Consider the following 25378-nt stretch of genomic DNA (forward strand, 5'->3'; position numbering starts at 1 on the left):
ATTATCATGTTTAACTCACTCTCTGCACCAACTAAAATGTAAGAGCCATTTTGAGTAGCTGGAGGGCTAGCTGAGAGCACCACTTGGAAAGCAGCAGAGTACATGTGCACACTCAAAAGTGTGTCACGATTACTAGCAATATAAACATAAGTTTCGATAATGGAAATACAGTCTGCAGGAAAGAGGCTAGTGTTTGCTTTCATGGGAAAACAGTCACAAATATTATCAACTTGTATGGCAATTGACTTGAACCTATGAAGAAAAAGATTGATGTTTTTCCTTCTTTCAACAGAGAAAATAGTCCAGAGTACATACACCTAAAAGATCAATTGTCATTGGACCTCTTTTACCAGCATGTCCATCCCTTTCTTATCACAAAAGAATAATCAAGAACAACTTTATGTTCCTCAGCTTACTTTGTCTGCCTCAACTTTGCTTACTACCCACCTTCTGCCCCTTTTTTCTTTAAGCAACGCAACATGGTTACTCATTTCTTCAGCAAATTTTTCTGTCAGTGCTTAACCCACATCATATGTGTCTTGCAAAACATTCATGAATTTACTTTGAGGCTGTCTGAAGAAAAGAATGGTGATATTCACCCCATTTTACTGAATGGCATCTGAAAATGGACATACTTTAAGCCAAATATATACTATGTACAGATTGTTGCAGGCAAAAGAGTCTTAACTTGGGGAATTTTACTTTGTTCAGTTACTGACAACACAAAACTTTTGATTATCTTTTCAGATATTAGGAAACAGAAATCAGTTAAATTAACAATTAGGGAAACACCTTTCCTATCCCTTCCCTGGGTTCAGTTTCAGACAGCACCTCTCCTCCTCCCTTCTCAGTGCCAGCATCCCTTCACTTTTGCTGTACCTTACGCTCAGTCCCTCCCAGCTCCTTCAGCGAGGCGATGGGCGTTACAGGGGCTGGAGTCCTGGGTGCAACGGCTTCTGTGTGTCACTCCTCACCTCTCCCTCCTCTTCGTGTATTGCAGCATGGGTGGTCCCCCACTGCAGTCCCTCCAGGCCGCCCCTGCCCCAGGGCATGCTGCCTGTGGGCCTCAGTTGCAGAGCCCAGACCCCAAGGTCACAGACAATTGTATAAACATTTTGGTCGCTCCTCAGTCTCAGAAAACTTTCTGAAAAATACATTTCCTCAAAATAAAATACCCATTGCAGAAAACATCTGTCATCTGAGTTGGAGCACTAGAGCATTGTAAGGAGTCATAAAACCCATAAAAGTGAATTGCAACAAAATAACTGCTTTAAAATAATGTAACGTGTATGATTTAATTTAGGAGAAATTCCCTCACCATTGCTTGTTAGGTGTTTGTATGCTACAGTGGTGTAAGAGTAAAATGAAAACAGAAAAGTATAAAGAATTATAGCAGGCAACTCAAAAGGATTATAAAACACCGTATTTTTCCCTTTTTCACCCCTGTAATAATCTTACTCTATTAAATTAAGATTTTCTGTAAATTCTAGCAAAAAATAAAGCATTTGTTCTTCATCTAGAATGAGATGTTAAAATTGGCTTTCCTGTGCTACTGACATTGACACTTCTGTCAGTCCTGATCCAGGAAACAGCAATTCGACTTTCTTTCACTTTACTTTTTTTAACTTATTATTTGTGTGAAGGGGGAATTGAGGTCAGTTGGGCATGAAAAGAGAACCACATCACTTAGTGCTATGTGATTTTTTTTTTTTTTTAACTACTAGCCAGAATGGCTAGAGTGGTTGACAGCCATGTCTCATCTGTCACACTTGCACACCTCCCAGTCCCACTGGCACAAGACACCTATGGTGTCAGTAATCACATAGCCTCCCTGATTCCCTCCATACCTATAGCAAATTATGGGTTTTCCCATGGGGTTTCTGTCACCTTCTGCTTTCCCACCACAAGTCTCCTATGAGGGTGTGAAGTTAGCAGCAGTTCTGTGGCAAGATTTGTCTATAGCTTCTTTGCCCTTGCAGTTCAGAATAGGTTAAACTAGTCTGTTAGAGCTGGGCAGATGCTGTCGAGATCTGAGCGCTTTCACATCGACTTTTCCCTGTGACAGCTTGTGTACCAATTTCTTCTCAAATTATAGAATCAAATAGAACAACTACTGGTGATGTTTCATCATCTTTTGTGATAATAATTGCATTACATTAGAGTTCTAATAAATTTCCACACCTGTATTTAGTTATCAGATGAAAGATTAAGCTGCAGTTAAACTAAGTTTTCTCAATAAACAGTTAGAAGTATTGACTGTTATCTAGATAGGGAAGTGTTTGCACAACTAAGCAGGAAACAGAAAATGTTAAAAATTATAAGATTGAATATGACTTTTTAAATCCAGGGAACAGGAACTAATAAATTGAACATATGCTGCTCTGCAAGTAATAATGTACAATAAAAATATCTTGCAGCATTGTAATATATTTACTAAAACAGTAAATATACAGTAGCAAAAATATGTCAAAGATGAGAAAATAGTCAGATTTACAAATTGAGTTCCACAATAAATCCCTTCCTGTCACTATACAATTTAACTTTGAACTGTTCAAATGTAATAACAAACTACTGTGAAGTATCTTGCTGTAGTACGTCAGCTGATCCCAGTAACACATAAAAAACCCTCTGCTGCAAGGGCAGATGCACCTTCTGTATCCTATCACTTCACAGTTGCAATGGGAAAAAGGAGGCACACAAAACTACTGTGGATCAGTTGATTCATGGTAACAGGTTACTTTCTGGTTACACAATCCTGTGTTTAAGTCCTTAGTTGTCTCGGAAATTAAGACTGAAGCTGTCATTTTTCTCTGTCCAGTTAAGTAAGATTACAATATAGAGTTTAATTAGAATTTTTTTTTTTTATTTTTCAGTGATCAAAATAGCAAAATAATAGAAATGTCAATCATATAACTCTTTGCTCATTAATTGGAATGTACTATACAGAATCTATAGAAGAGATGTATTCAGAATATGGTATGTATGCTGTACTCGCATAACAGTCTGCTCTTAAAATGTAATAGAAAAAGAGTAAAAATAAAGAACTTTATATTAATGCAAATTTTCATCTGCCATAATAATCTCTGTCAGAGTTCTGTATTACATTCTTTTTCTTCTGAAATTTATCCCCAAAACAATATCTTCCTCAAACATAAAATCATCTGAAATTACATTACAGCCAATTTCAACTCTTAATAGATATCATAAAAAGTAGTAATTTCCATAGCATTTAGGTGAAGTTAAAATATGAGATCTTATTCAGAATTTACAAAAGTCCATCAAAAATAGGTCTGAGACTTCACCAGATCATGTACCTTGGATCTGGACTATGGATCCTGGAACAGTGCCAAGTAGGAGGCAGAAGCTAACAATAAATCTTGTAACAATAAATCAGTATTGCTTAGCAGAGAAATAACTCTGTGAAAAAAACTTCAGTTATCACTTAGAACTTGCAAGTAAATGTCTGCAGACTGTCGGCCCATTTACTGCTAGTACCAAATAGGCTGATGTACTGCATTTAGAATTTATTGACTGCTAAGAGGAGGATTCGGTTCCTTAATTGCTTAATTCAGTTCCTTCCTTGCTTAAAGCACTGAAGATCCATACATCACAATTTGTATTGCATTCTTTCAAATTACAAGTAAGTATTTCCAATATATCAGAGGTCCAACATGGTAATTTGAGGCTCCCTCATGTCTTCTTGGGATGAAATCTTCTTTGTTTGTAAGCTCCCAGATTTGACACAGGGACTGAATGAGATGGATAGTCATTCATTTCCAAGTTGTCTCTACTAAGCCAACTATGCCGTATGGTGGTGTTCACAACATAGCAAGCAATTCTAGGTCAATGCGTGTTAATAAGAACTACAGCCTTCTTGAAAGGGTTAGCTTTTCTGTCTCCAACACTGATTCTAGTATTGTTTTCTCCACTTTTGGAATGAATAATTCAACAGAGAGAGAAGCATATGAAAGAGCAAGCACAGATGCCGATTTATGCATTTGCTCTCTAACCATAGTACTTTTTAAGTATATATGCCAACTGTCTTTAGTCTTGAGATTTCCGGCAGATAAGAAATTGCATGCATAGCATTGACCAAGAAAACAAAAGCAGCATACATTCCTCATTAAAAGGAATTAACCTATTTCAGAAAAGGAAGATAAAAACATAAATTTTAGACTTCCCTGTGAAGCATTTGGTGTGCTGGAAATGTTTCCACTTCAGTGGAAAAGTAGCGGTGGTCAATGATTTCTTGAAACATATTTTTCTTGAAAGTTGTTTGATTCCATCCTGTGCAGGTTAAAAATTAATAAATTTATTTTATCCAAGGAGACGCTTACGACGGACACTTGTTGGAAGCATTCTGCCAAGCTGGTTGCAAGGAAATGAAGGAAAAACGCTTTCCATTTTATGCCTTCTAAAAGTAGTACAAAGAATAATATGGCACAAGCAGAGTCCAAAGGACATGTACAGCAATGGCAGCATACAGACAAATACAAATTTGAAAACAACAAAACAAAACAAAAAACCCCTTTGAATTTAATATACTTTTCCTTCTATTTTTTTATGTATGATATGTTTCACCTAATAGATATGTCTTTAGAAAATCCATTTAATTTGGATGTCTCCAAGAGAACCAATTAAACCTCATGGTAGTGAACGGCAGCAAATTTTTATCTGGGATAAAATTAACATAAATGTTTCTTAAAAGAAGTACACTTGCCCTGGGACAAGTGATTAAGTGGTCCTTAATTTGTTATGGAATGGAAGTGAAACTCTTAGCTATGATCTAATGACAAAGTTTCCAAATTAAAAAGGGAGTGGAGACAAAGGAGTACAGATAAAATGCAATAAATACATTTATTTCTATATATGCTTTCTAGAAAAAAATCATACATCTTTTCAGAACCTAGAAATAAACATGAACAAAGAAAGATCAACGCCCTTTTTTAAATTTAAAACAATTCAGATATTATATACTGAGGTGAGATGCCTTTTAATTTGGAAATAGTATAGGGAAGGAGATTAAAGTAAGATATAAAACTATCAGGTTTTTGAAAGCTGTTGAAACACTACAATATAACAAAGAGAGGAGGATGTCTATGAGCAAAACTCAAATAAAATGTTGATAGTATTATGTTCCTAATATATGAAGGATTCTTTGGCTCCTGTAAAAAAAAAAAAAAATCATTTTCACAGGACAGATAGTTTCAAGCTTTATTAAATAAGTCCAGGTAACAGGGGGAGGAAAAAATTATAGAGTTATAGCATTGTTAGGGTTGGAGGGACAAATCTTTCACATCGTTCAGAATGTTTTTTTCTTTTTCTGTTATCTGAAAAAAAACCAAACCTTAATCCTTACAAACTTTGCCTAGCTTTGGAGTAACTTCACTGATCTCAACTAAAATTTGTAACAGGAAAACCCATTCAAAAGATCAGGCTCATCTTTTTCATATACTTTGATGTAGAGGTTACATTCCTACTTTAAATATTGTTCTGGTTTTGTTAGTGAGGGGGGGCCTAAGGTGGTAGCTTCTGTAGGAAACTGCTAGAAGTTGCTCCCCTTTGTTCAGTGGACTCGGCCGGGCCTAGGGCGGACCCGCTGCTGGCCAAGGCCAAGCCAATTGGTAGCAGAATGTCCCGTGATAACGCCTCTGCGATAACTTATTTAAGTAGGGGAAAACAGGAAAAAAAGGAGGAGAAGATGTGAAGCAGCTGAGCGGGGGGCAGAGAGGGGGAGGCGCGAGCCTCATGGGCCTTGCAGGCCTCACCCTCTGGCCTCCCGCCGGGCAGCCGACTGGGCCCAACTTGGCCCGGCCTGGCTGCAAGAAGTGGAGAGGAGATGAGAAGTGAATAAGATGTAAAAATGATCCTGAGAGGCGTCTGCCAGCCTGTTGTGAGGAACGGCTGCAGACGCCAAGGTCAGTGAAGAAGGAGGGGGAGGAGTAACATGGCCAAGATTCCTCTGCAACTCGTGGTGAAGACCATGGTGGAGCAGGTTGTCCCTCTGCAGCCCATGGAGGTCCACGGAGGGGCAGAGATCCACCTGCAGCCCGTGGAGGACCCCACGCCAGAGCAGGTGGAGGCCTGAAGGAGGCTGTGGCCCGTGGAGGGCCCGCTGGGACAGCTGTTCTAGAGGGACTGCACCCTGTGGAAGAGATGACCCACGCCGGAGCAGTTTCACGAAGGACTGTGGCCCGTGGGAGGGACCCCACGCTGGAGCAGAGGAGGAATGCGAGGAGTTCTTCCCCCGACGATGATACAGCGGCGTAAAACAACGCGTGATGAACTGACCGCAACCCCCATTCCCTTTCCCCCCCCCGTGCCGCTCGGGAGGGGAAGGTAGTAGAGATAATGTTAAGCCCGGGAAGAGGGAGGGGTGGGGGGAGGTTATCTTGTTCCCTGTCTCATTCTCCTGCTAATTTTAGAAATAAATGAATAGTTTTCCCCAAGTCGAGTCTGTTTTGCCCGTGACGGTAACTTTAAGGATTTCTCCCTGTCCTTATCTCAAACCTTGAGCTGTTTTTCTTATATCATCTCCCCCTATTCTCTCGTAGGGTGGGGGGAGTGAGAGAGAGACTGCGTAGTCTGGTCCCGATCGGGGCTGAACTACGACAAATATTAATAAATTCATGGTGTAATATCACACATTCTACAAGTCAGAAAATGCCTCCCACCCACCAAGACTTAATAAAATAAACTTAATCCAGCTGAAAGACCAATGCTTCTGTGTGTCACAGAGAGAAAGAAGGAGCCATCAAGGACGTTGCTAGTGCCCTAGAAAGAGAAAAAAAAAAAACCTACCTCAGTACTAGCAACATTTAAGAAAAGAGGAAGAAGTGTAATGATATGAGCTGTGCATGTCAACACTATATTCCCACCAGACATTGGAGAGATTTCTCAGTTCCAGTCAACAGTCACAACAGTGCACTGATTATTCCATCTAGAGTTAGTAAATATTTATCTCTTCTGAAGGAAAAAGAAAAGCTTTAAAAAAACAAATAAAAACCAGCCAACTCTCCCTCCCCTCTGCCCTCCTGAAAAATAAGATTATATTTGTGCAACAGCAAACATAAAATCATAGAATCATTAGGGCTGGAAGGGACCTTTAAAGGTCATCTACTCCAGCCCCTCTGCAAGGAACAGGAACATCTTCAACTAGATTGGGTTGCTCAGAGTCTCATCCAACCTGATATGTATTGTAAATATAATGTATATGTATATATCCAACATAAGTATTGTAGATATAAAGAGGAAGGGACAACTGACCCTTCCAACTGACAACTATCTGGAGTAAATTACAGTGACACAAACATTGATACAGGCAAGTTTCCTTAAAGCTACTACTCGTAGATTTCCTCAGATACACTGATGAGATAACAACTTTTTATACTTCTTAGTTATCTGCAACATGGACAGTTACCTTCTGCCTGTCACTTATCTGTTACATAGAAATATCATTTTACTGTGAAGTCATATTTACTATTTGCTTTAAATATGCCTTCAGCTTAAAGATTATGGCAATGTGTGTGTATGCATGTGTACACACAAATCCTCACCTGCTCAAAAAGTTCCTTTTTGAACATTATTACAGTATTTTCAAAGTTAAAGATTTATTTAAAAACATAATTCTTATTGAAATATTTGAGATACATGAACCTAGGGAAAGCTAAAAAACTGATTTAAAAAGAGGTATATGAGAAAAATAAAGTAATTAGCAATAGCCTGCAGTATTCAACAGTATTTTAGTTGAGAATTTGAGGGTTTTGTTTATTTCTTTTTAGGATTTAGATAATAAAAACACAATAATATTATAACCACTGAGAATTTATTTTATTTTTGCCCTAGTCCTTTGCATTATAATCAGATAATGAGGTATTTTGTTCTTTCTTTGAACTGGCAGTCTTGACTCTAAATCATAGAGTGGAAGCTACTTGAGTAGCTGAGTTTGAAGAACAGATAAACATTTAGAAACCGCGACAATATTGACATTTTCTCCTTATTTCTTTAAGAAAGTCTATTCTACTCCATTACGTAATGTCTGGAAAACTGAACTAGTAAACATGATGCAAGAAAATGATATTGTATACAGAACTGCTTCGATTACATTGTATTTGACTATTCAATAGCTTTGAATATAGTTGCAGTTTCGCCCGGCTTGGGACCAAGCTACACAACCTCTCACTCGCTCTCTCCAGTCTCTGAGGGAATGGGGGAGAGATAATATAACAAAAAGCTCAAGGTTTGAGATAAGGACAAATTAATTATGTAGTACACAGTAAATCTTCTCTTGCTCAACACTTCCATAGCCTATATATGGCTCTTTTTTTAGGGTTCAGTGTGGGCTTATTGTAGAGCTTAATGGCAGAGTTACCCAATCATAACGAGCTACTGGGTGCATTGAGTTACTGTTATGGGAAAACAAGCTCGACTTGGGGAAAACTATTTCAGTTTATTAGTAGTAAAACCAAAGCAGGAAAATAAGTGAGAACAAAACCAACTTCCTTCTTCCTAGACTTAACTTCATCTCAAATCATCTCCACCTCTATTCTCCCTGAGCAGCACAGGGGGAATAGCTAATGAGGGGGCTATGGTCAGTTCATTACACCTTGTTTTCTGCCCCTCCTTCTTCCTTGGGGGAAGAACTCCTCACATTCCTCCCCTGCCCCAGCGTGGGGTCCCTCCCACAGCCTACAGTCCTTCATGAATGAACTGCTCCAGCGCAGATCCTTTTCCATGGGGTGCAGTCCCTCCAGAACTGGCTGCTCCAGCTTGGTCCCTCCATGGGCCACAGCTTCCTTCGGGCATCTGCCTGCTCCAACATGGGGTCCTCCACGGGCTGCAGGTGAATCTCTGCTCATCCATGGACCTCCATGGGCTGCAGGGGGCCAGCCTGCCTCACCGTGGCTGCACCACGGGCGACAGGGAAATCTCTGCTCTGGGGCCTGGAGTACCTCCTCCTCCTCCTCTTCCTTCACTGACCTTGGCTTTTGTGGCCATTCCTCTCACAAGAAATTCTTCACAATCATGCTCAGGCAGATGTCTCAGGTTCTCTTCGCGTCTCCTCTCTTCACTTCTCTCAGGTGGGCTGGTTGCTCTGGGAGGCCAGAGAGTGAGGGCTGCAAGGCCTACAGGGCTCGTGCCTCCCCCATCTGCCCACGCTTGTAGTGAGGTGAATCAGTTTCTTCTTCCAAGTAACAAATGATAGAAGAAAAGCAAATGGCCTCAAATTGTGTCAGGAGAGGCTTAGATTGGATATTAGGAAAAATTTCTTCATTGAAAGGGTTGTTAAGCATCAAAACAGGATGCACAGTCACCATCCCTGGAGATATTTACAAGATATGTAGCTCTGGTGCTTAGGGGTATTGTTTAGGGGTGGACTTGGAAGTGTTAGGTTAATGGTTGACTCGATGAACTTAAAGGTCAGTCACCAAGGAGAGCTGCTCTGGAGCTGGCCTGATCTTCAGCAGAACCATAGATCTTGGTGTGCAGATGATGTTCCTGAGGCAGGGAAATTCCAGGGCAATGGAGAGACCCTCCAGGAACCGGCAGTTCTCACGGGAACTACTGACAAGGACTGAATTGCCAGAGCAATGGCAACCACCCCCACACCTATAAAAAGCAGCCTAGGGAATTCTAGCTACCAGAGTGGGCAAACAGAGCATGGAGTTCCATTTTGCACAGAAGGGCATGCAGGAAGGGTGTAGTCACCCTATCAGCTCAAGAAGTGAGTTCATTTGGTGTTCATCAGTCTCTCAGAAGGAGCTTAACTGTGGTATGTACTCGGCAGAAAGCTCTGTCCTGTGCACTCACCAGGATGGATGTGGCAACTCAGACAGAACTCCACGGAAGCATGCAGCATGCTCTGGGGAGACCTTATAGTGGCCTTCTAGTATCTAAAGCGGGCCTATAAGAAAGATGGGGAGAAATTTTTTAGCAGGGTCTGTTGTGATAGAGCAAGGAGTAATGATTTTAAACTGAAAGAGAGTAGATCTATACTAGACATAAGGAAGAAATTTTTTACAGTGAGAGTGATGAAACACTGGAACAGATTGCCCAGAGAAGTGGTAGATGCCCCACCCCAGGGAAAATTCAAGGCCAGGCTGGATGGGCTCTGAGCAACCTGATCTAGTTGGAGATGTCCCTACTCACTGAAGGGAGGGTTGGACCAGATGACCTTTGAAGTTCTCTTCCAACTCAAACTATTCTATGATTCTGTGGAAGATCTTTTCCAACCCAAATGTTTCTATGATTCTGTGATGCTATCATTCTATGTTTCTTAGCATATCAGAACGCTTTTCAGAGACAACAGTTAAGATGGCTCTCTAAAAACTAAAACCGCAGAAAATAGGAGGAGTGACATCACAGTGACACTTATACATAGTTTATAAAGTTTCTGAAATTCTGGAAAGTGTACAGAAAAAAAAAAGATTTTAAAATTACTGCAGAAATTGCGAAAATTTTAATGTGACAAGATGAACAGTATCTGTGAGAAAATTAAACCAATATCTAACTAGAGTATACTAGCATGATCACAGCAGAAAATACTGATGGAAAGTTAGTAGACTAAGATAATGGCTGAGAAAAGGTAAACAAGTGCAAAAATTGGATAAAAGACAAATTTTTAATTTATGTGACCAAAGAGTCAAAGTATCAAGGGAAATGAGAACTAGGACATTTCTTTTAGTTTTGAAATGAAGAATAGATGCTTTTTAAAAGGGAATCATTACATTCACTGCAAGCCATTAGCCTTAATATTACAGGCAGTGTTAAACAGGTAGGCAGAGAAATTATTTAACTGGTGCCTCTGGTCTTAACATATATGAGTCTGTAAGTATTAGTTCTCATCCTTTAGGTCACCTTTATATGACTTCACTGCCCCAAAGATTTATGACAGAAAATTGTAAAGTCAGGGGAACAAACTCTTTTTGGTTCTTATGCAAGCAATGTAGGACTGCAGATAAAGAGGAAAATATCAATGTGCACTCCCAACCTATTTTATTAAGAATTCTAAGCATCAATTTTTGAGTAATATTTTTTTTTCCGTAGAGCACATACGACACTGAATTTTAATAACAGATGTCCATGAATATAGACTACAAATTTTTATAATAGATTATTAACATCTTAAATTTGGTAACTGTTATTTACAATTTAGATTAAATCTTACAGCACAAAACATTTATTTTCTTTGCAAAAATATAGGCTAGTAATATGAACTTAAACTTTTAAGCACCATCTATTGTACATCTACATTATACAAGGGTGTATTTTCTGTTGATATAATGTCCTTTACTTTCTCTGTTTATTTTTTACCTTATGATTTATGTAGCATCTTTGCCAGAAGAGATGGTGTATAATTCTATTGCATCTCTGCCTCATTATTAGTAATGGATTCATTTTCAGTTGCATCAGTAAAACCAGTTCATTATCTGCAAAGACAAAATTATCTTCATATAGATTCTGAGGTAATTGATTCTTTTATTTATATGCTGAAGGGAACCTCGTTCATGCAAATTGGGAATGAAAACTCTTCTTCTTTTCCACCCACTTCCATACAACAGTGACATGAAACAACTGCCATTTTCACAGATAATATAAAAATAATCAGTGATAAAACAAGTTGAGTTACTCCCAATGATGTTATTATTTGCAGAAAAAGAGTTCTTAACGGTATGACTTGGCTAAACGAAATGGACTGTACCTTACATCATAAAAGAAAGTCTCTTGAAACACCACTGGAAAGAAGTGTTCTATTTATTAATACTTGCAAGTGTTAATACTTACCATTTTCATCCTTCCTTTTTATTATTCTTCTCTAAGAATACTTGAACCTTTTGCAGCTTAGAGCACAATTAAAGATTTACAGTAGTATAACTATATACAGAGTACAACTGAAATCTATTTCTGAGTCAAAGAGAGTAGAGAGGGGAGGACTGAACAGAATTGTTCTAAGCACTTTTGATAAAGTAGAATAGAGGGTTTTTTTTCTTTCTGATTTTACTTTTTATTCATTTAATATCAGGAGTGGAGAAAGCAGCATGCAAATTGATTTTACATTTGTTTTTAGGCTCACTGATGATACAGTTTTATTCTAGATCAATTGTACTTTCTAAGTGATCTACATCCGAGTACTTCTGAATGTGTATTGGTCTGCATATATATTTCTTCACTGAATTTATAAGAATAATAAACTACCTATATCACTTTATAGACATCATGGTTAGAAGCCAGATAAACAAGAAAATTGTGTTCTTAACTTTCCTAAACAATAGTATAAACCAATAGAAACTTTCACTTCATTATAAGTAATTTTAAAACATCTTAGAAATAGTCCTACTTTCAGTGCTAAATCTACTAAGCAAAATTAATTTGTAATTTTCAATTTCTCAAATGAATGATCTTCTTGGGCTTTTAATGTATATTTTCATTTGATCATCCAAAACAAAACAAAAAAAATATTTTTTTAAAAAGTTGCCCTTGAACTTGTATGGACCTTCTTACAAAATTAAACCATCACCTTCTTCTATTGTTTCCTGAGAAAGAGCAAAATCAGTTAAAAATTGGAGCAGTCAGGCCCTAACATGGCAACAGAACATTTTCATGATGTGCTTAAACTTGTTTCTCCATATTATGGTATTCATTTTATTTTCATGACTGTCTGAAATTACGGAATAGAGGAACTCGAAAAATAAGTCCCCAAAGCCTCTGGTTTAGATTGCTTGAACCATGGAGGCTTTTGAAACACCTAATTTTTCTGCCCCAGTAAGATGGTTTCCTCTAAAGTAAGGAAACCTGGGAAGGCCTGCTTTTGAAAGTTGTTGACCACAAGTCAGGACTTGGTTGAGTAAGACACTGAGTTCTCAAACTCTAATACAATTAAAAACTCAATAACTCATCAGCCAATTTCTTGGACTATTCTACAGACAATTACCTCAAAAACAGATAATAGTATGTATTGTCAGTGTGCAATGGGTTTACATAGCAAGATTTTGATAGTGGAGGTGGCTGTAGAGGTGACTTCAGTGAGAAGAGACCAAGGGCTATGCCCATGCCAGAAACAGTTAGTTCCAACTGGGTCCAAAACAGACTCACTGCAGGACACATCTGAGCCATTCAGCCATGGGTAGGGTGCCTCTGGGAAAGTATATTTAATAAAGGGTAAAAAAATGCTATGCAGCAGTGAGAGAGAGGAGTGAGAAAAATAAAAGATGTGAGAAACAAACCTGCAGACACTAAGGTCAGTGAAGAAAGAGGGGGAGGAGGTGCACCAGGCACTGAAGCAGAGATTTCCCTGCAGCCTGTGGAGAAGACCACAGTGGAGCAGGTTATTCCCTGCAGCCCATGGAGAGGACCATAGTGAAACACATAGTCTCTGCAGCCTGTGGAAAGGATCCATTCTAAAGCAGTTCATGAAGGACGGTAGTTAGTGAGAGGCTTGTGTGCTGGAACAGGGGACAAGTGTGAGGAAGGAGTGGCAGAGAGCAGCTGTTATGGTCTGACCACAGGTCCCTGTTCTGTATCCCCTGTACAACTTGGCAGGAGTAGGTAGAGGAGTCAGGAATGAAGGAGTGAAGCTGAACCTGGGAAGAATGAGGCAGGGCTATGTGTGTGTCAAAGTGTTTTAGATATTGTCTTTGCTTTTCACCATCCAACTCTATTTTTAATTGGTAATAAGTTAAATTAATCTTCCCCTAGTCAAGTCTGTTTTGCTTGTGATGGTAACTGATCCACAAACTTTTCCATCTTAGTTTGTTCCTCTGTCCTGTTGGGAGTGGGGAGGAGCGAGAGAGTGACTCGGTGGGGGCACTGGCAGAATGGCCAAGGTCAGCCCATCACACAATGCTTGAAACTGAAACTCCTTCCCCCTTGGTACAAAGCTTATGTTCACCTTGGAACGTCAGCAGTGGATCTTGGTGAAGAACCTATGTATTATTATGAGGACTTACCTATGTTCTGTATAATATTTGGTATTTTAGCAATAATGTGCATCAATTCCCATTCCAATTCCCTTCCTGTTCTAGATACCTGTCCATTTGGATCCATAACTTTGCTCTATCTACTTCTATTAAAACATCAGAAAAGTAAATTATATCAACAATTTCCAAAAAGAATAAGTTCAGCCATATTGTTCTGTATAGAATCATAGAATCATTAAGGTTGAAAAAGACCTCTAAGATCATCAAGTCCAACTGTCAACTGAACACCACCATGTCCACTAAACCATGTCCTGAAGTGCCACGTCTATATATTTTTTAAAACACCTCCAGGGATGGTGTCTCCACCACTTCCTTGGGCAGCCTGTTCCAATTCCTGATCACTCTTTCAGTAAATAAATTTTTCCTAATATTCAATCTAAACCTCCCCTGATGCAACTTGAGGCCATTTACTCTCATCCTATCACTAGTTACTAAGGAGAAGAGAACAACACCCATCTCCCTACAGCATCCTTTCAGGTAGCTGTAGAGAGCAATGAGGTCTCCCCTCAGCCTCCTCTTCTCTAAACTAAACAATCTCAGTTCCCTCAGCTGCTCCTCATAAGACTTGTTCTCCAGACCCCTCACCAGCTTTGTTGCCCTTCTCTGGACATGCTCCAGCAGCTCAATGTCCTTCTTGTAGTGAGGGGCCCAAAACTGAACACAATATTTCAGGTGTGGCCTCACCAGTGCTGAGTACAGGGGCACAGTCACTTCCCTACTCCTGCTGGCCACACTATTGTTGATACAAGACAGGATGCTGTTGGCCTTCTTGGCCACCTGGGCACACTGTTGGCTGATATTCAGTCAGCTGTCAATCAGTACCCCCAGGTCCTTTTCCTCCAGGCAGCTTTCCAGCCACTCTTCCCCAAGCCTGTAGCATTGCATGGTGTTGTTGTAACCTAAGGGCAGGACCCAGCACTTGCCTTGTTAAGCCTCATACAATTGACCTTGGCCCATCAATCCACCCTGTCCAGATCCCTCTTCAGAGCCTTCCTACCTTTGAGGTTTGGTGTCATCTGCAAACTTACTGAGGGAGCACTCAGTCCCCTCATCCAGATCATTGACAAAAATGTTAAATAAGATTGGCCCAAACTGAGCCCTGGGGAACACTGCTTGTGACTGGCCGCCAATGGGATTTAACTCCATTCACCACAACTCTCTGGGCTCAACCATCCAGCCAATTTTTAACCCATTGAAGGGTTAAAAAGCCATAAGCCACCAGATTCCCTAGGAGAATGCTGTGGGAGACAGTATCAAAGGTTTTGCTAAAGTCCAAGTAGATAACACCTGTAGCCTTCCCATTATCCACAAGGTGGGTCACCTGGTCATAGAAGGAGATCAGGTTGGTCAAGCAGGACCTGCACTTCATGAACCCATGCTGGCTGGGCCCAATCCCCTGGTTGTCCTGCACATGCCAGGTGAATGCACTCAAGATGAACTGCTCCATAATCTTCCCCGGCACTGAGGTCAGGCTGACAGGCCTGTAGTTCCCTGGATCATCCTTCTGGCCTTCTTGTAGAAGGGCATCACTTTGGCAAGCCTCCAGTCATCTGGGACCTCCCTTGTTAACCAGGACTGCTGATAAATGATGGAGAGCAGCTTGGCAAGCTCCTCCACCAGCTCCCTCAGTACCCTTGGGTGTATTCCATCCGGCCCCATAGACTTCTGTGTGTCCAGGTGGCATAGCAGGTCGATAACTGCTTCCTTCTGGATTGTAGGGGGTTCATTCCGCTCCCTGTCCCCATCTGCCGGCTCAGGAGGCTGAACACTCTGGGGATAACTAGTCTTACTATTAAAGACTAAGGCAAAGAAGGCATTAAGTCCCTCAGCCTTTTCCTCATCCTTGGTAACACTGTTCCCCTCTACATCTAGTAAAGGATGGAGATTCTCTTTGGCTCTCTTTTTGTTGTTAATGTATTTGTAAAAAAAAATTTCTTATTATCCTTCAGAAAAGTGGCTAGATTGAGTTCAAGCTGGGCTTTTGCCTTTCTAATTTTCTCTCTGCATGACCTAATGAGTTCCCTGTACTTTTCTTGAGTTGTCTGCCCCTTCTTTCAAGAGCCGTAGACTCTCCTTTTTTCCCTGAGTTCTAGCAAAAGCTGTCTGTTCAGCCAGGCTGGTTGTCTCCCCCATTGGTTTGTCTTATGGTACCTGAGGACAGCCTGCTCCTGTGACTTCAAGACTTCCTTCTTGAATAATATCCAGCCTTCCTGGACCCCTTTGCCCTTCAGGACTGTCTCCCAAAGGACTCTCTCAACCAGTGTCCTGAACAGGCCAAAGTCTGCCCTCCAGAAGTCTATGGTAGTGGTTTTGCTGATCCCTCTCCTTACTTGTCCAATAATTGAAAACTCTATCATTTCATGGTCACTAAGCTCAAGATGGCCTCCAATCACCAGCCTCCCACCAGCCCTTCTCTGTTTGTAGACAGCAGGTCAAGCAAGACACCTCCCCTTGTAGGCTAACTAACCAGCTGTGTTAGGAAGTTATCTTCTACACACTTCAGGAACCTCCTAGACTATTTCCTTTCTGCTGTATTTCCAGCAGACGTCCAGTAAGTTAAAGTCCCCACAAGAACAAGGGCTAGTGATGGTGAGACTGCTGCCAGCCACTTGTAGAATGATTCATCTATCTCTTCATCCTGGTTGGGTTGTCTATAACAGACTCCCAGCAGGATATCTGCCTCGTTGGCCATCCTCCTCATCCTTACCCATAAGCATTCAACCTCCTCATCACCATCGCTGAGCTCTATGCAATCAAAACGCTCCCTGACATACAGAGCTACCCCACTGCCTCTCCTTCCTTGCCTGTTCTTTCTGAAGAGCTTATAGCTGTCCATTGCAGCACTCCAGTCATAAGAGTCATCCCATCACATTTCTGTGATGGCAACTAAGTCATAGCTATCCCACTGCATAATGGCTGCACTGCCAACCTGCACAACAAATAGTAGATAATAAACAGGGGGGTGTGCCACACAGGGAAGCTGTATGAACAGCTTTTAAACACATTTTTCCTGAGGGGTTTTTTTTTAATATTTTAAAAGTTTTTTTAAAACGTATTTTAAAAGTAATTGAATAATTTTAGAATACTTCTTATCATCAATTATAAAAGTTCACATTTGGTATGAAAGTATTATGAGATACAGCATAATCTGAGGTAATTTCAATACTAAAGTCATATCAGACACACTCACGAGCAGCCTGTATAATTTTAAAACATTTATTGTCAGAATGTTCTTTTATTTTCTTCTGAGGAAACAAGGCCTTTGAAAATACCTGGTTACAATCAGTAGTTCCAATTATACTGCAGTAATTAGCATTTTTATAATCCATATTTGTGTCACTTTTTAAAGAGAAAAGCACACACCTGTCTTTTCAGGAAGAAAACTCAGGTGTTGTTCTCCACATTGATAAGATATCTAAATAGTACTTGAATAAATTTAAATCATAAAGAAATCAAGAAAACTGAACTTATCAACTGCAATCTCATAACACATAAACAACTTTTTAAAAAATAGCAAAAAGCATATATCTGAGTGTTTTTTTTCTTTCCTCTTCCCCAAGACACAGGCTCTGTAGATTTCCAAATCAGTACAATTAATGAGATTGCCAATGCTTTTGAAGACAATAGACCAAGAAAGAGAGTTGGAGACATAAAGAGGTAAAAACACATATAACAGGAATGAGGTGAAGACAGAAAAGCAGATAAAACTTGAAAACAAGAACAAATAGTGTGCAACTAGAAACAAGGAATACAGGAAAAGACAGATGAGGAAAGAAGGAAAGGAAGAAAAACAAAAGCCCAAGGACAACAAAATGGAAGTATCTGATATATAATACTCAGTCCATTCCTGCATATTTCTGAAGGCATCAGTAACTTATTTTAACTTGGTTTCTCATAGCAAATTTCTAGTTTCTAGAAATTCAAAGAGAACCCTAAACAACTCAGTTACAGTTACAGAATGGAAACAAAGATTACTCTGAAGGATGTGTATTTTCTCAAAAAGGAACTTAATCTAGTAGTTTTCACTTTCTATGTCTTAACTTTTTATTTACATGTTCTAGGATCTTCATTTGTTTTTCCTTTCAAAACATCAACAGAACATCTTCATGAAAAAGTACATTATTTTCTTTCAAAGGAAGTTCACATTCTTGTGTGTCTTCAGTATTTAGATATAATTCTCTAAAATGTCAATTCCTGTGTCAAGCAGTAAAGACGAATGTAGTGTAAACTAGGAGTAGAACATGATTGAAGGATATTAAATTCTGATGATAATTTGTGAAGATGGGTAGTCAAATTAAATAAAAATAAAAGCATAAGAGAGCATAAAGGAATTGAGATAAGCTCCACAGTAGTCCAAGCAAAGGAAAAGTGGCAAAGTTTTAAAATGTGAAGATGCGAATATTGTAATATTGAAGGGATTGATAAAATAAACCATTCAGGATTTCTAAAGAGCTATGTCAGCTTAAATGTTAGGACAAATAAGCACACAGAGTTAGAACAATGTTTAGAACACATTAATTGAAAATCCAGTCTCATAGCGGAATTCCTGCAAGACCAATTGATGACTAATGTTAAACATAATTTAATTAATTCATCTGCAGATTAAAGGACTTCTTTGTTTTCCCAAGGAAATGTGTACCTCAGCTGTACACTTGTCCAAGGAGACAATAGTTTAAAATTTAACCTTTCAAAAATAATTCAAAAATAATTTAAGTTTGAATGTATGAAAAAAAATATTTTGTTTTTAAGTCAGGAATTGGAAAGACTATCAGCAGGTAATATACTTTTTTTTTTTTTTCTTTGAGTTACAAGTGCAGACACTGTTCTTAAAATCAGAGGTGTTGATGCACTAGAGTAACTTTAGTTCAAGGTCTTCTCTAGAAAAGATTTTTTAATAGAAATGTGTTTCCATTGAAAAACTGTTGATCAATCAACAATCATTTTTCAGGATTATACTTAATCTTTAACAAGTATTAAAAGCATACCCTCATTTCTTATACTTTCAGTGTAGTTTTTCTCATTCATATGCCCATTGATTTAGTATTTAAAAATTAGGATTATGCATACATAAAGAAAACGCAAGTGAATTCCCTACATACACTTGAAATATACAGCAAAGCAAAAACAATGGAGGCATTTTTACATGCTTTTTTTTTTTAAGGAATAAATGATTGTTACAAAACTGCAAATTTTGAACTATATATGGGAAAATAAACTAAAAAGAAAAAGGAACCCTCTGAATAACAGATTTTATTTGAAAGCATGGAGGCATTTTTACATGAACTTTTACATACTGTAGAAGGTGATAAAGTTCCTGTGGTGCATGTAACAAATATGTTGGGGAAAACAGTCTGGGTTATTCCTCCACCGGGCAAAGGCAAACCCATCCGTGGGATTGCTTTCGCTCAAGGACCTGGATGTACTTGGTGGGTGATGCGGGAGGATGGGGAAGTCCGATGTGTACCTCAAGGAGATTTAATTCTAGGTGAAAGTAGCCAATAATTTGAACTGTATATAATCATGTCTGTAGTTCTTTTATGTTCTATCAGAGGTATTGCAGCAAGAATCACCCTCATCGGTGAAGAACAAGCTTCGATGAAACCGAGCGACGTGCAGCAGTGATGGAGTCAGAACTGGTGACCAACAACTTCCTCGAGATCCACATCTTCAACTTGCAGACCATGGATGTGATACACCAGCCACGCCAGAGGTACCAGCTACGAGTTCCAGATGCAGTATGTAACAACTTCACACTACATACCATCTCTCCTGTCCTGAAGACTGCTATCACAGATGGGGCCCAAAGTCACGGACTAAATCAACTCAACAGACTTTGGAGGGATAGCTCATAGACTGAGATAGTGATATCTGTGTGTATATCTATAAGCATGACGTAAATGGTATGGAATAAGGAGTGGATACTGTCCTGGTTTCAGGAGGGATGGAGTTAATTTTTTTCTCAGTAGCCGGTGTGTTTTGGATTTTGTGTGTGAAGAATGTTGATAAAAACACTCTGATGATACGAGTTGTTGTTAATGAGACCAAGGACACTGTCTGGCTTTCCAAGTCTCGTTAAAGTCTCATTAACGTGCAGATGCAGGAAGCTGGGCGAAAGAGACAGAATAATTGATCCAAACTGGCCGAAGAGAGTATTCCATGCCATAAACATCATGCTCAGTATATAAGTGGGGATTGCCCATGGGAGGGGGCATTCTTTTCTGGCATCCACTCCATTCGGGTATCCGTTCGGGCACCCTTGGCATCCTTTTTTCTCTCTTGCTTGCTGGCATCGTTCCCTCTACCTTGCTAGCTTGCTCTCCCCCCTTTGCTTGCTGCTCAGTGTCGTTTCCATGATCACTGCTCAGGACGGGCTGTGTCGGTCATTTGGACATCGGTGGTGAGAAATTGTACATTGTTCATTTTGTATATTTTGTATATATTAATATCCTTATATTCTGTTAGCTTTGTAGTTTTTAGTATTTTTAGTAAACTGTTCTTATCTCAACCCATGAGTTTTCCTTTCTTCCCAATTTCTCTGCCCCGTCCCACTGGGTAGGGGGAGGGTGAGTGAGAAACTGTGTGGTGATCTGGGCTAAACCACTACAAAAGATTTTTCAGGAAACTTTAAAAAAAGAAAGAAAAAATTCTGACTTTAACTGATATGATCCTATTTCTAATGACTCTTATACATGAATTATAGACTTCTCCTTGTTAATTTTATTTTGCCAATTACTATTTTACTACTTTTTTTTGTTTAAAAAAAAGTTATATAGAAATAAAAATACAGTGCACCATTTATTTTACACTAAGAATTTGAAATTACAGCTAAGCAACAGAGTTCATGATGAAAACTAAAAAGATATTGAAACATAACTTTGTAAGTTAGTATGTATATAAAATACTATGTATGTATTAGCTTTCCCTTGCATTGGTGCAAAGTATTGAAGAAGGATGCTATCTGCTAAACTATATTAAAAAGTATGTATTAACGAGCTTAAAAAATAAACCTCATGAAATTGTTCAAATGCTATTCACCATAAGTATGATTCTAGTTAACTTCTCATATGTAAAACTTTACATGGGGAAGATTGTTATCTCAGAGTTTTTTGGTTTTTTTCTTTGTATAAGCTGCCTTTTTTGTTCTCTATCATTAAAATTTTAAGTAAATGAATGTCTGAAATCATATGTTAAATATTTTAAGTGTAGATACTCAGATATTTCCTGGACAGAAAAATTATAGTAATAGTCTTGAAAAAAAAAATCAGTTCTGCAAATCTCCACACCCAGACACCGCTTGTAAATATCATCAGCACCAAAGCTTATTAAATATTTTGATCAGATATGCAAAAATTACATCTATAGAAGTCAAACAATTGTTGTCCCTGTGCTTTTGCAGCTTAAGCTAAATAATTTTCTTTGATTCATCTAGTGTTTTGTAAGAAAGTATTTTGAAAATTATGCATTAACCTCTTCTGTATTAATATCCTTCTATTTTTTATCCCACTATTGGTGATGTCTTAATGGAAGTCATACCACAATTGCACATTTTGCTACATATGTTACTTATGATAATATAGTCTGAAGCGAAGAAGGAGAAAAATCAGACCCACTGGGCTGAACTGCTCTAAGATACTGAGAAAATAAAATGAAGTGGTTTTCCGTATAATTTTCTCTTATATACTCTGAATGAATTTCTGAATATGCTAGACATTATCATGCTGCATTAACTGACATCAGTCCTCATTCATACCAGTTAGTTTGTTATCTAATGTCCCATTTGTCTTATCAGGTCTTAAGGTACAGGTGGAGAACACTAAAAGGAAAAAACTCCAACAAGGTGATTTTTGTTATTTTCTCCAGCAAGTATGCAACACTATATATATCAATAAAAATGCAATATCATTTCTTTGTGTAGAAGAGATTTCCTCACTGTAACAAATAGTTATTATAGTTAACAGAAAATTGAGGTGTCATAAGTTAATTTGAAGGGTCAAAATAAAATGAGAAGAAAAAAAAAATCAACAGGTTTAACTAAACGTTATTTTTATTGAAAAGTTGATTTTAAGTTTGAATTTAATCCCTGGTAAAATTTTTACTGTCTAAAAGGAAAAAAAAAAGCAACCCTCAACAACAAAACAAAAATAACCAGCATGAGAAATGAGAATCAAAAGATAATATCCAAAAAAACTAACTGCAATACATATTTGATAAAAAGATTTATTTAAAAAAAAAAAAAGAAAACTTTTGCGTTTCCAAATCAGTCCTGCTATAGTGTCTTACATAGTAAAAGAAAAAAAAATAGATTAAAATAAAAATAGCTTATCCTCAATTGTGTTCTTTGCTGTGTCCAGGCAAAAAGTCACCTCCCATTTGTGGGGGCAGCAGGAAGGGAAAAGTTGACACCCTTGTTAATATACATAAGATTTGAAAGTCATCTGTTCCTCTCCAAGTAATTTTTGTGAAATGCAAGGCTGGCCACTTAGACCAAACTTTACATAGGGACTTTTTTCCCCTCTGTTCTGTAAAGGAACGAATTGCAGATTATTTCAGATACAACTGAAGACAATGGAACTTAGATCTAAAATGCAATGGAATTTAGGTTTAGAATTGAGGTCTAAGTTTTGGATCCATTAAAAAGTATATTTAGGTCCATTAAAAAGTATATTCCTATTCCTAAGGACATTTACTGCAAACAATTACGAAATAAACTGTCCTATAAAAATAGTGCAGGAAGATTACTGTAAAAACAAGTAAAACCCTCCAAATCCACTTACACTAAAAAAAAAATCCCTGACAGTCACAAACTGGAAATTAGAATGGCATAGTAACTGAAAATTTAGACAGCAAACCATGGTCAGACTCTGCTGATCTAACCTGTAATGAGATCCAAAGCTGGACTGAGGTACATACTTATCTTTTAATCACGTTAGCTCCATCTCTGCAATTGGTTGTAACCAAAACACTTACAGAAAAAAAGACCTAAGAAACAGATTTGAAATAAAAAAAACAAGGACACAAATTAGATATGAAGCTTTTGAGCAGAGTACAAATTTACAATGTAATATGTCGGAAACAAGGTAAGTACACAAAAATGAATCAATTCTGCATTTATTAAACAGATGTTTGTAAAAGGTTTGTGCTTATGTATCAGAACTAGAATAGCCATATCTGTGCAGTATTCTACATAATGCAATAAATCTTGCTGTGCATTTATGTCTAACTTGTTAATCCATTTGATTTAAAGAAAAACTTACAGATGTAAGTTTAAAAGACGGTTTTAACTTTTTTACGTTATTTGTCTCTAATACAACGTTATATTTGGCATGAAATTGAAGGAATACAAAATACTGTCACTACCTTAATAGGGAAGCTCCTTTACTTCCTTCCCTTTCCGAATACTCCCTAATTTCTCTTTTTCTGAAGTCACACCTTTCTCTCTCCTGTACTTCTTTTCCTCATTATTTCATTCCTACATGATCAGTTTGCTTTTCCTCTCACTTTTTCTCCCCACATTTCTGTTGTGCTTTGACGCAGTGTGGTGCACTCTGCATTCTCTTTTGCACCACATCTTCTTTCACTAGGTGTGGGTTTCCAGTGAAGAGGTGAACTAGAGTGCCTGAGGTAGAAGATACAATGTTTCAAAGGCTAAAAGTGAATGATAAAAAGAGAGTGTGAGATTTGGTGGCTTTTCATGCACAAAAATTTCAGTGTAGAATTCAGTTTTTCAGTTTGATATGCACAACACATAAGCTTCATCAAAAAACCCCAAACTTATTAGCAAGTCTCCTTCAAAAAGTTTCAGCAACCGTGGAATAATTTCTCTTTTTAACCTCAAGACGTAAAAAGCAAAGCTAGTTTTCTCTCTAATGAGGACAGGATCTATTGGATTAAACGATTAATTTACTACTTAAGCCTCACTGACATTTCTTCACTATGCGTCTTGACAACCCTCTCTGTGAACTTAACATCACCTTTGCAAGTTCCCCCTGGAGACCAGCATTATCATGATGGGAAGCAAGAAGTGAATGCCAACAACAGATGAAATAAAGCTAAAATTTCCACTTGATCCAGCAAGCCCTAGCTACAACCCAAGCCAATCTGGTCAGCAATGCCTCAGCACTTTAGAACAAAGCACTCAAAAATGGTGCTGCTGAGCTTTTGCTTGTTAGTTATGAGTTTAACACTTTTTTCATTAATTTGGGAAAATAAACTTGTAAAGTTAACTTTAAATGTTTTCCCATTCTCTTTTTTTTTCTTAGGCCTTGCCTTCAGGATAGAAACAAAAGAAATGGAAAAAAGTACAAAAGAAGGATTAAATAAGAAGTTTGTTAAAGATACTGTATGTCATTTTTCTGTGATACTTGCTTCTCTTCCCTTACTCCAACTAGCGCTGTAAATTCAACTTGCTATTAAATTGTCTTTTACAAAAATTATTGGCATATTCTGTAAAAAATAATAGATTTTTATGAAACTCATTATTTTATTCAAAAAAGCATTATACAAGCAGCAGATTATTTGATTCAATTCATGCTGGACAAAATGCAATGGTATAAAACTCAAATTAGGATCTATTTATACCTTGGACCTAACCTATCCTTCAGACACAGTAAATAAATGGCAATTATTTAAGTCAGAGTAACACAACTAACTTCTATCCTTTTCATCAGTGTTCAGCACAGAACCTTTATTCTAATTGTTTATCAGAATCAATGCTTGCCAAACAGGCATGCAGCTAGACAACTTTTAATTTAAAAACAAATGTGTTATAGTTAATATCTACTATCTATTATAAAAAAATCATGTCCATGTGTGAAAGCAACTGTACAAAGAGTTTATCTGAAATAAACAAGGCCAGTATAGACCTTTGAGAAATACAGAGAAATCAAGTCAAATAAAAATGAGACTGCAAGAAAAAAAAATTAGAGTCTTTATGTTTCAAAGCAATTTCAATATAGGACGACAAAGGGGAAAAAAAAATAAAGTGGAAGGTTTGAAGAAAATAAACCAGGAATGATGAAAGTAGAAGACAGTATGTAGTAAAAGTGAAATGAAGAAACAAATGGGGGAAGACTGGAGAAATAGTGCTATTGGAATTTAAAAAAAAATAAAAAGTATGCAAGCAGCACAATGCATAAACTGATACATTTCAGTAATAAATTCACACAACACCAAAAAAAAGACCTTGCTATTTCACTCCTTATTTCACATCTTAATATACAAAAGCAACATGTACACTGCTTTTACATTTTAATCAGCTGTAGTCTTACTGAAAAAAAGTGTGGGGTTTTACTTCAGTGCCTTAAGACACAAATATTTGTTCTGATAACACAAAGGTTTAAGTGTTTAATGTTCCTCAGACAATGATAGTTAACATTACATTATGTTATACTGTAACAACACCA

Source organism: Chlamydotis macqueenii, chromosome 2 (genome assembly GCF_036417535.1).
Source record: "Chlamydotis macqueenii isolate bChlMac1 chromosome 2, bChlMac1.mat, whole genome shotgun sequence".
Lineage (NCBI taxonomy): Eukaryota > Metazoa > Chordata > Aves > Otidiformes > Otididae > Chlamydotis > Chlamydotis macqueenii.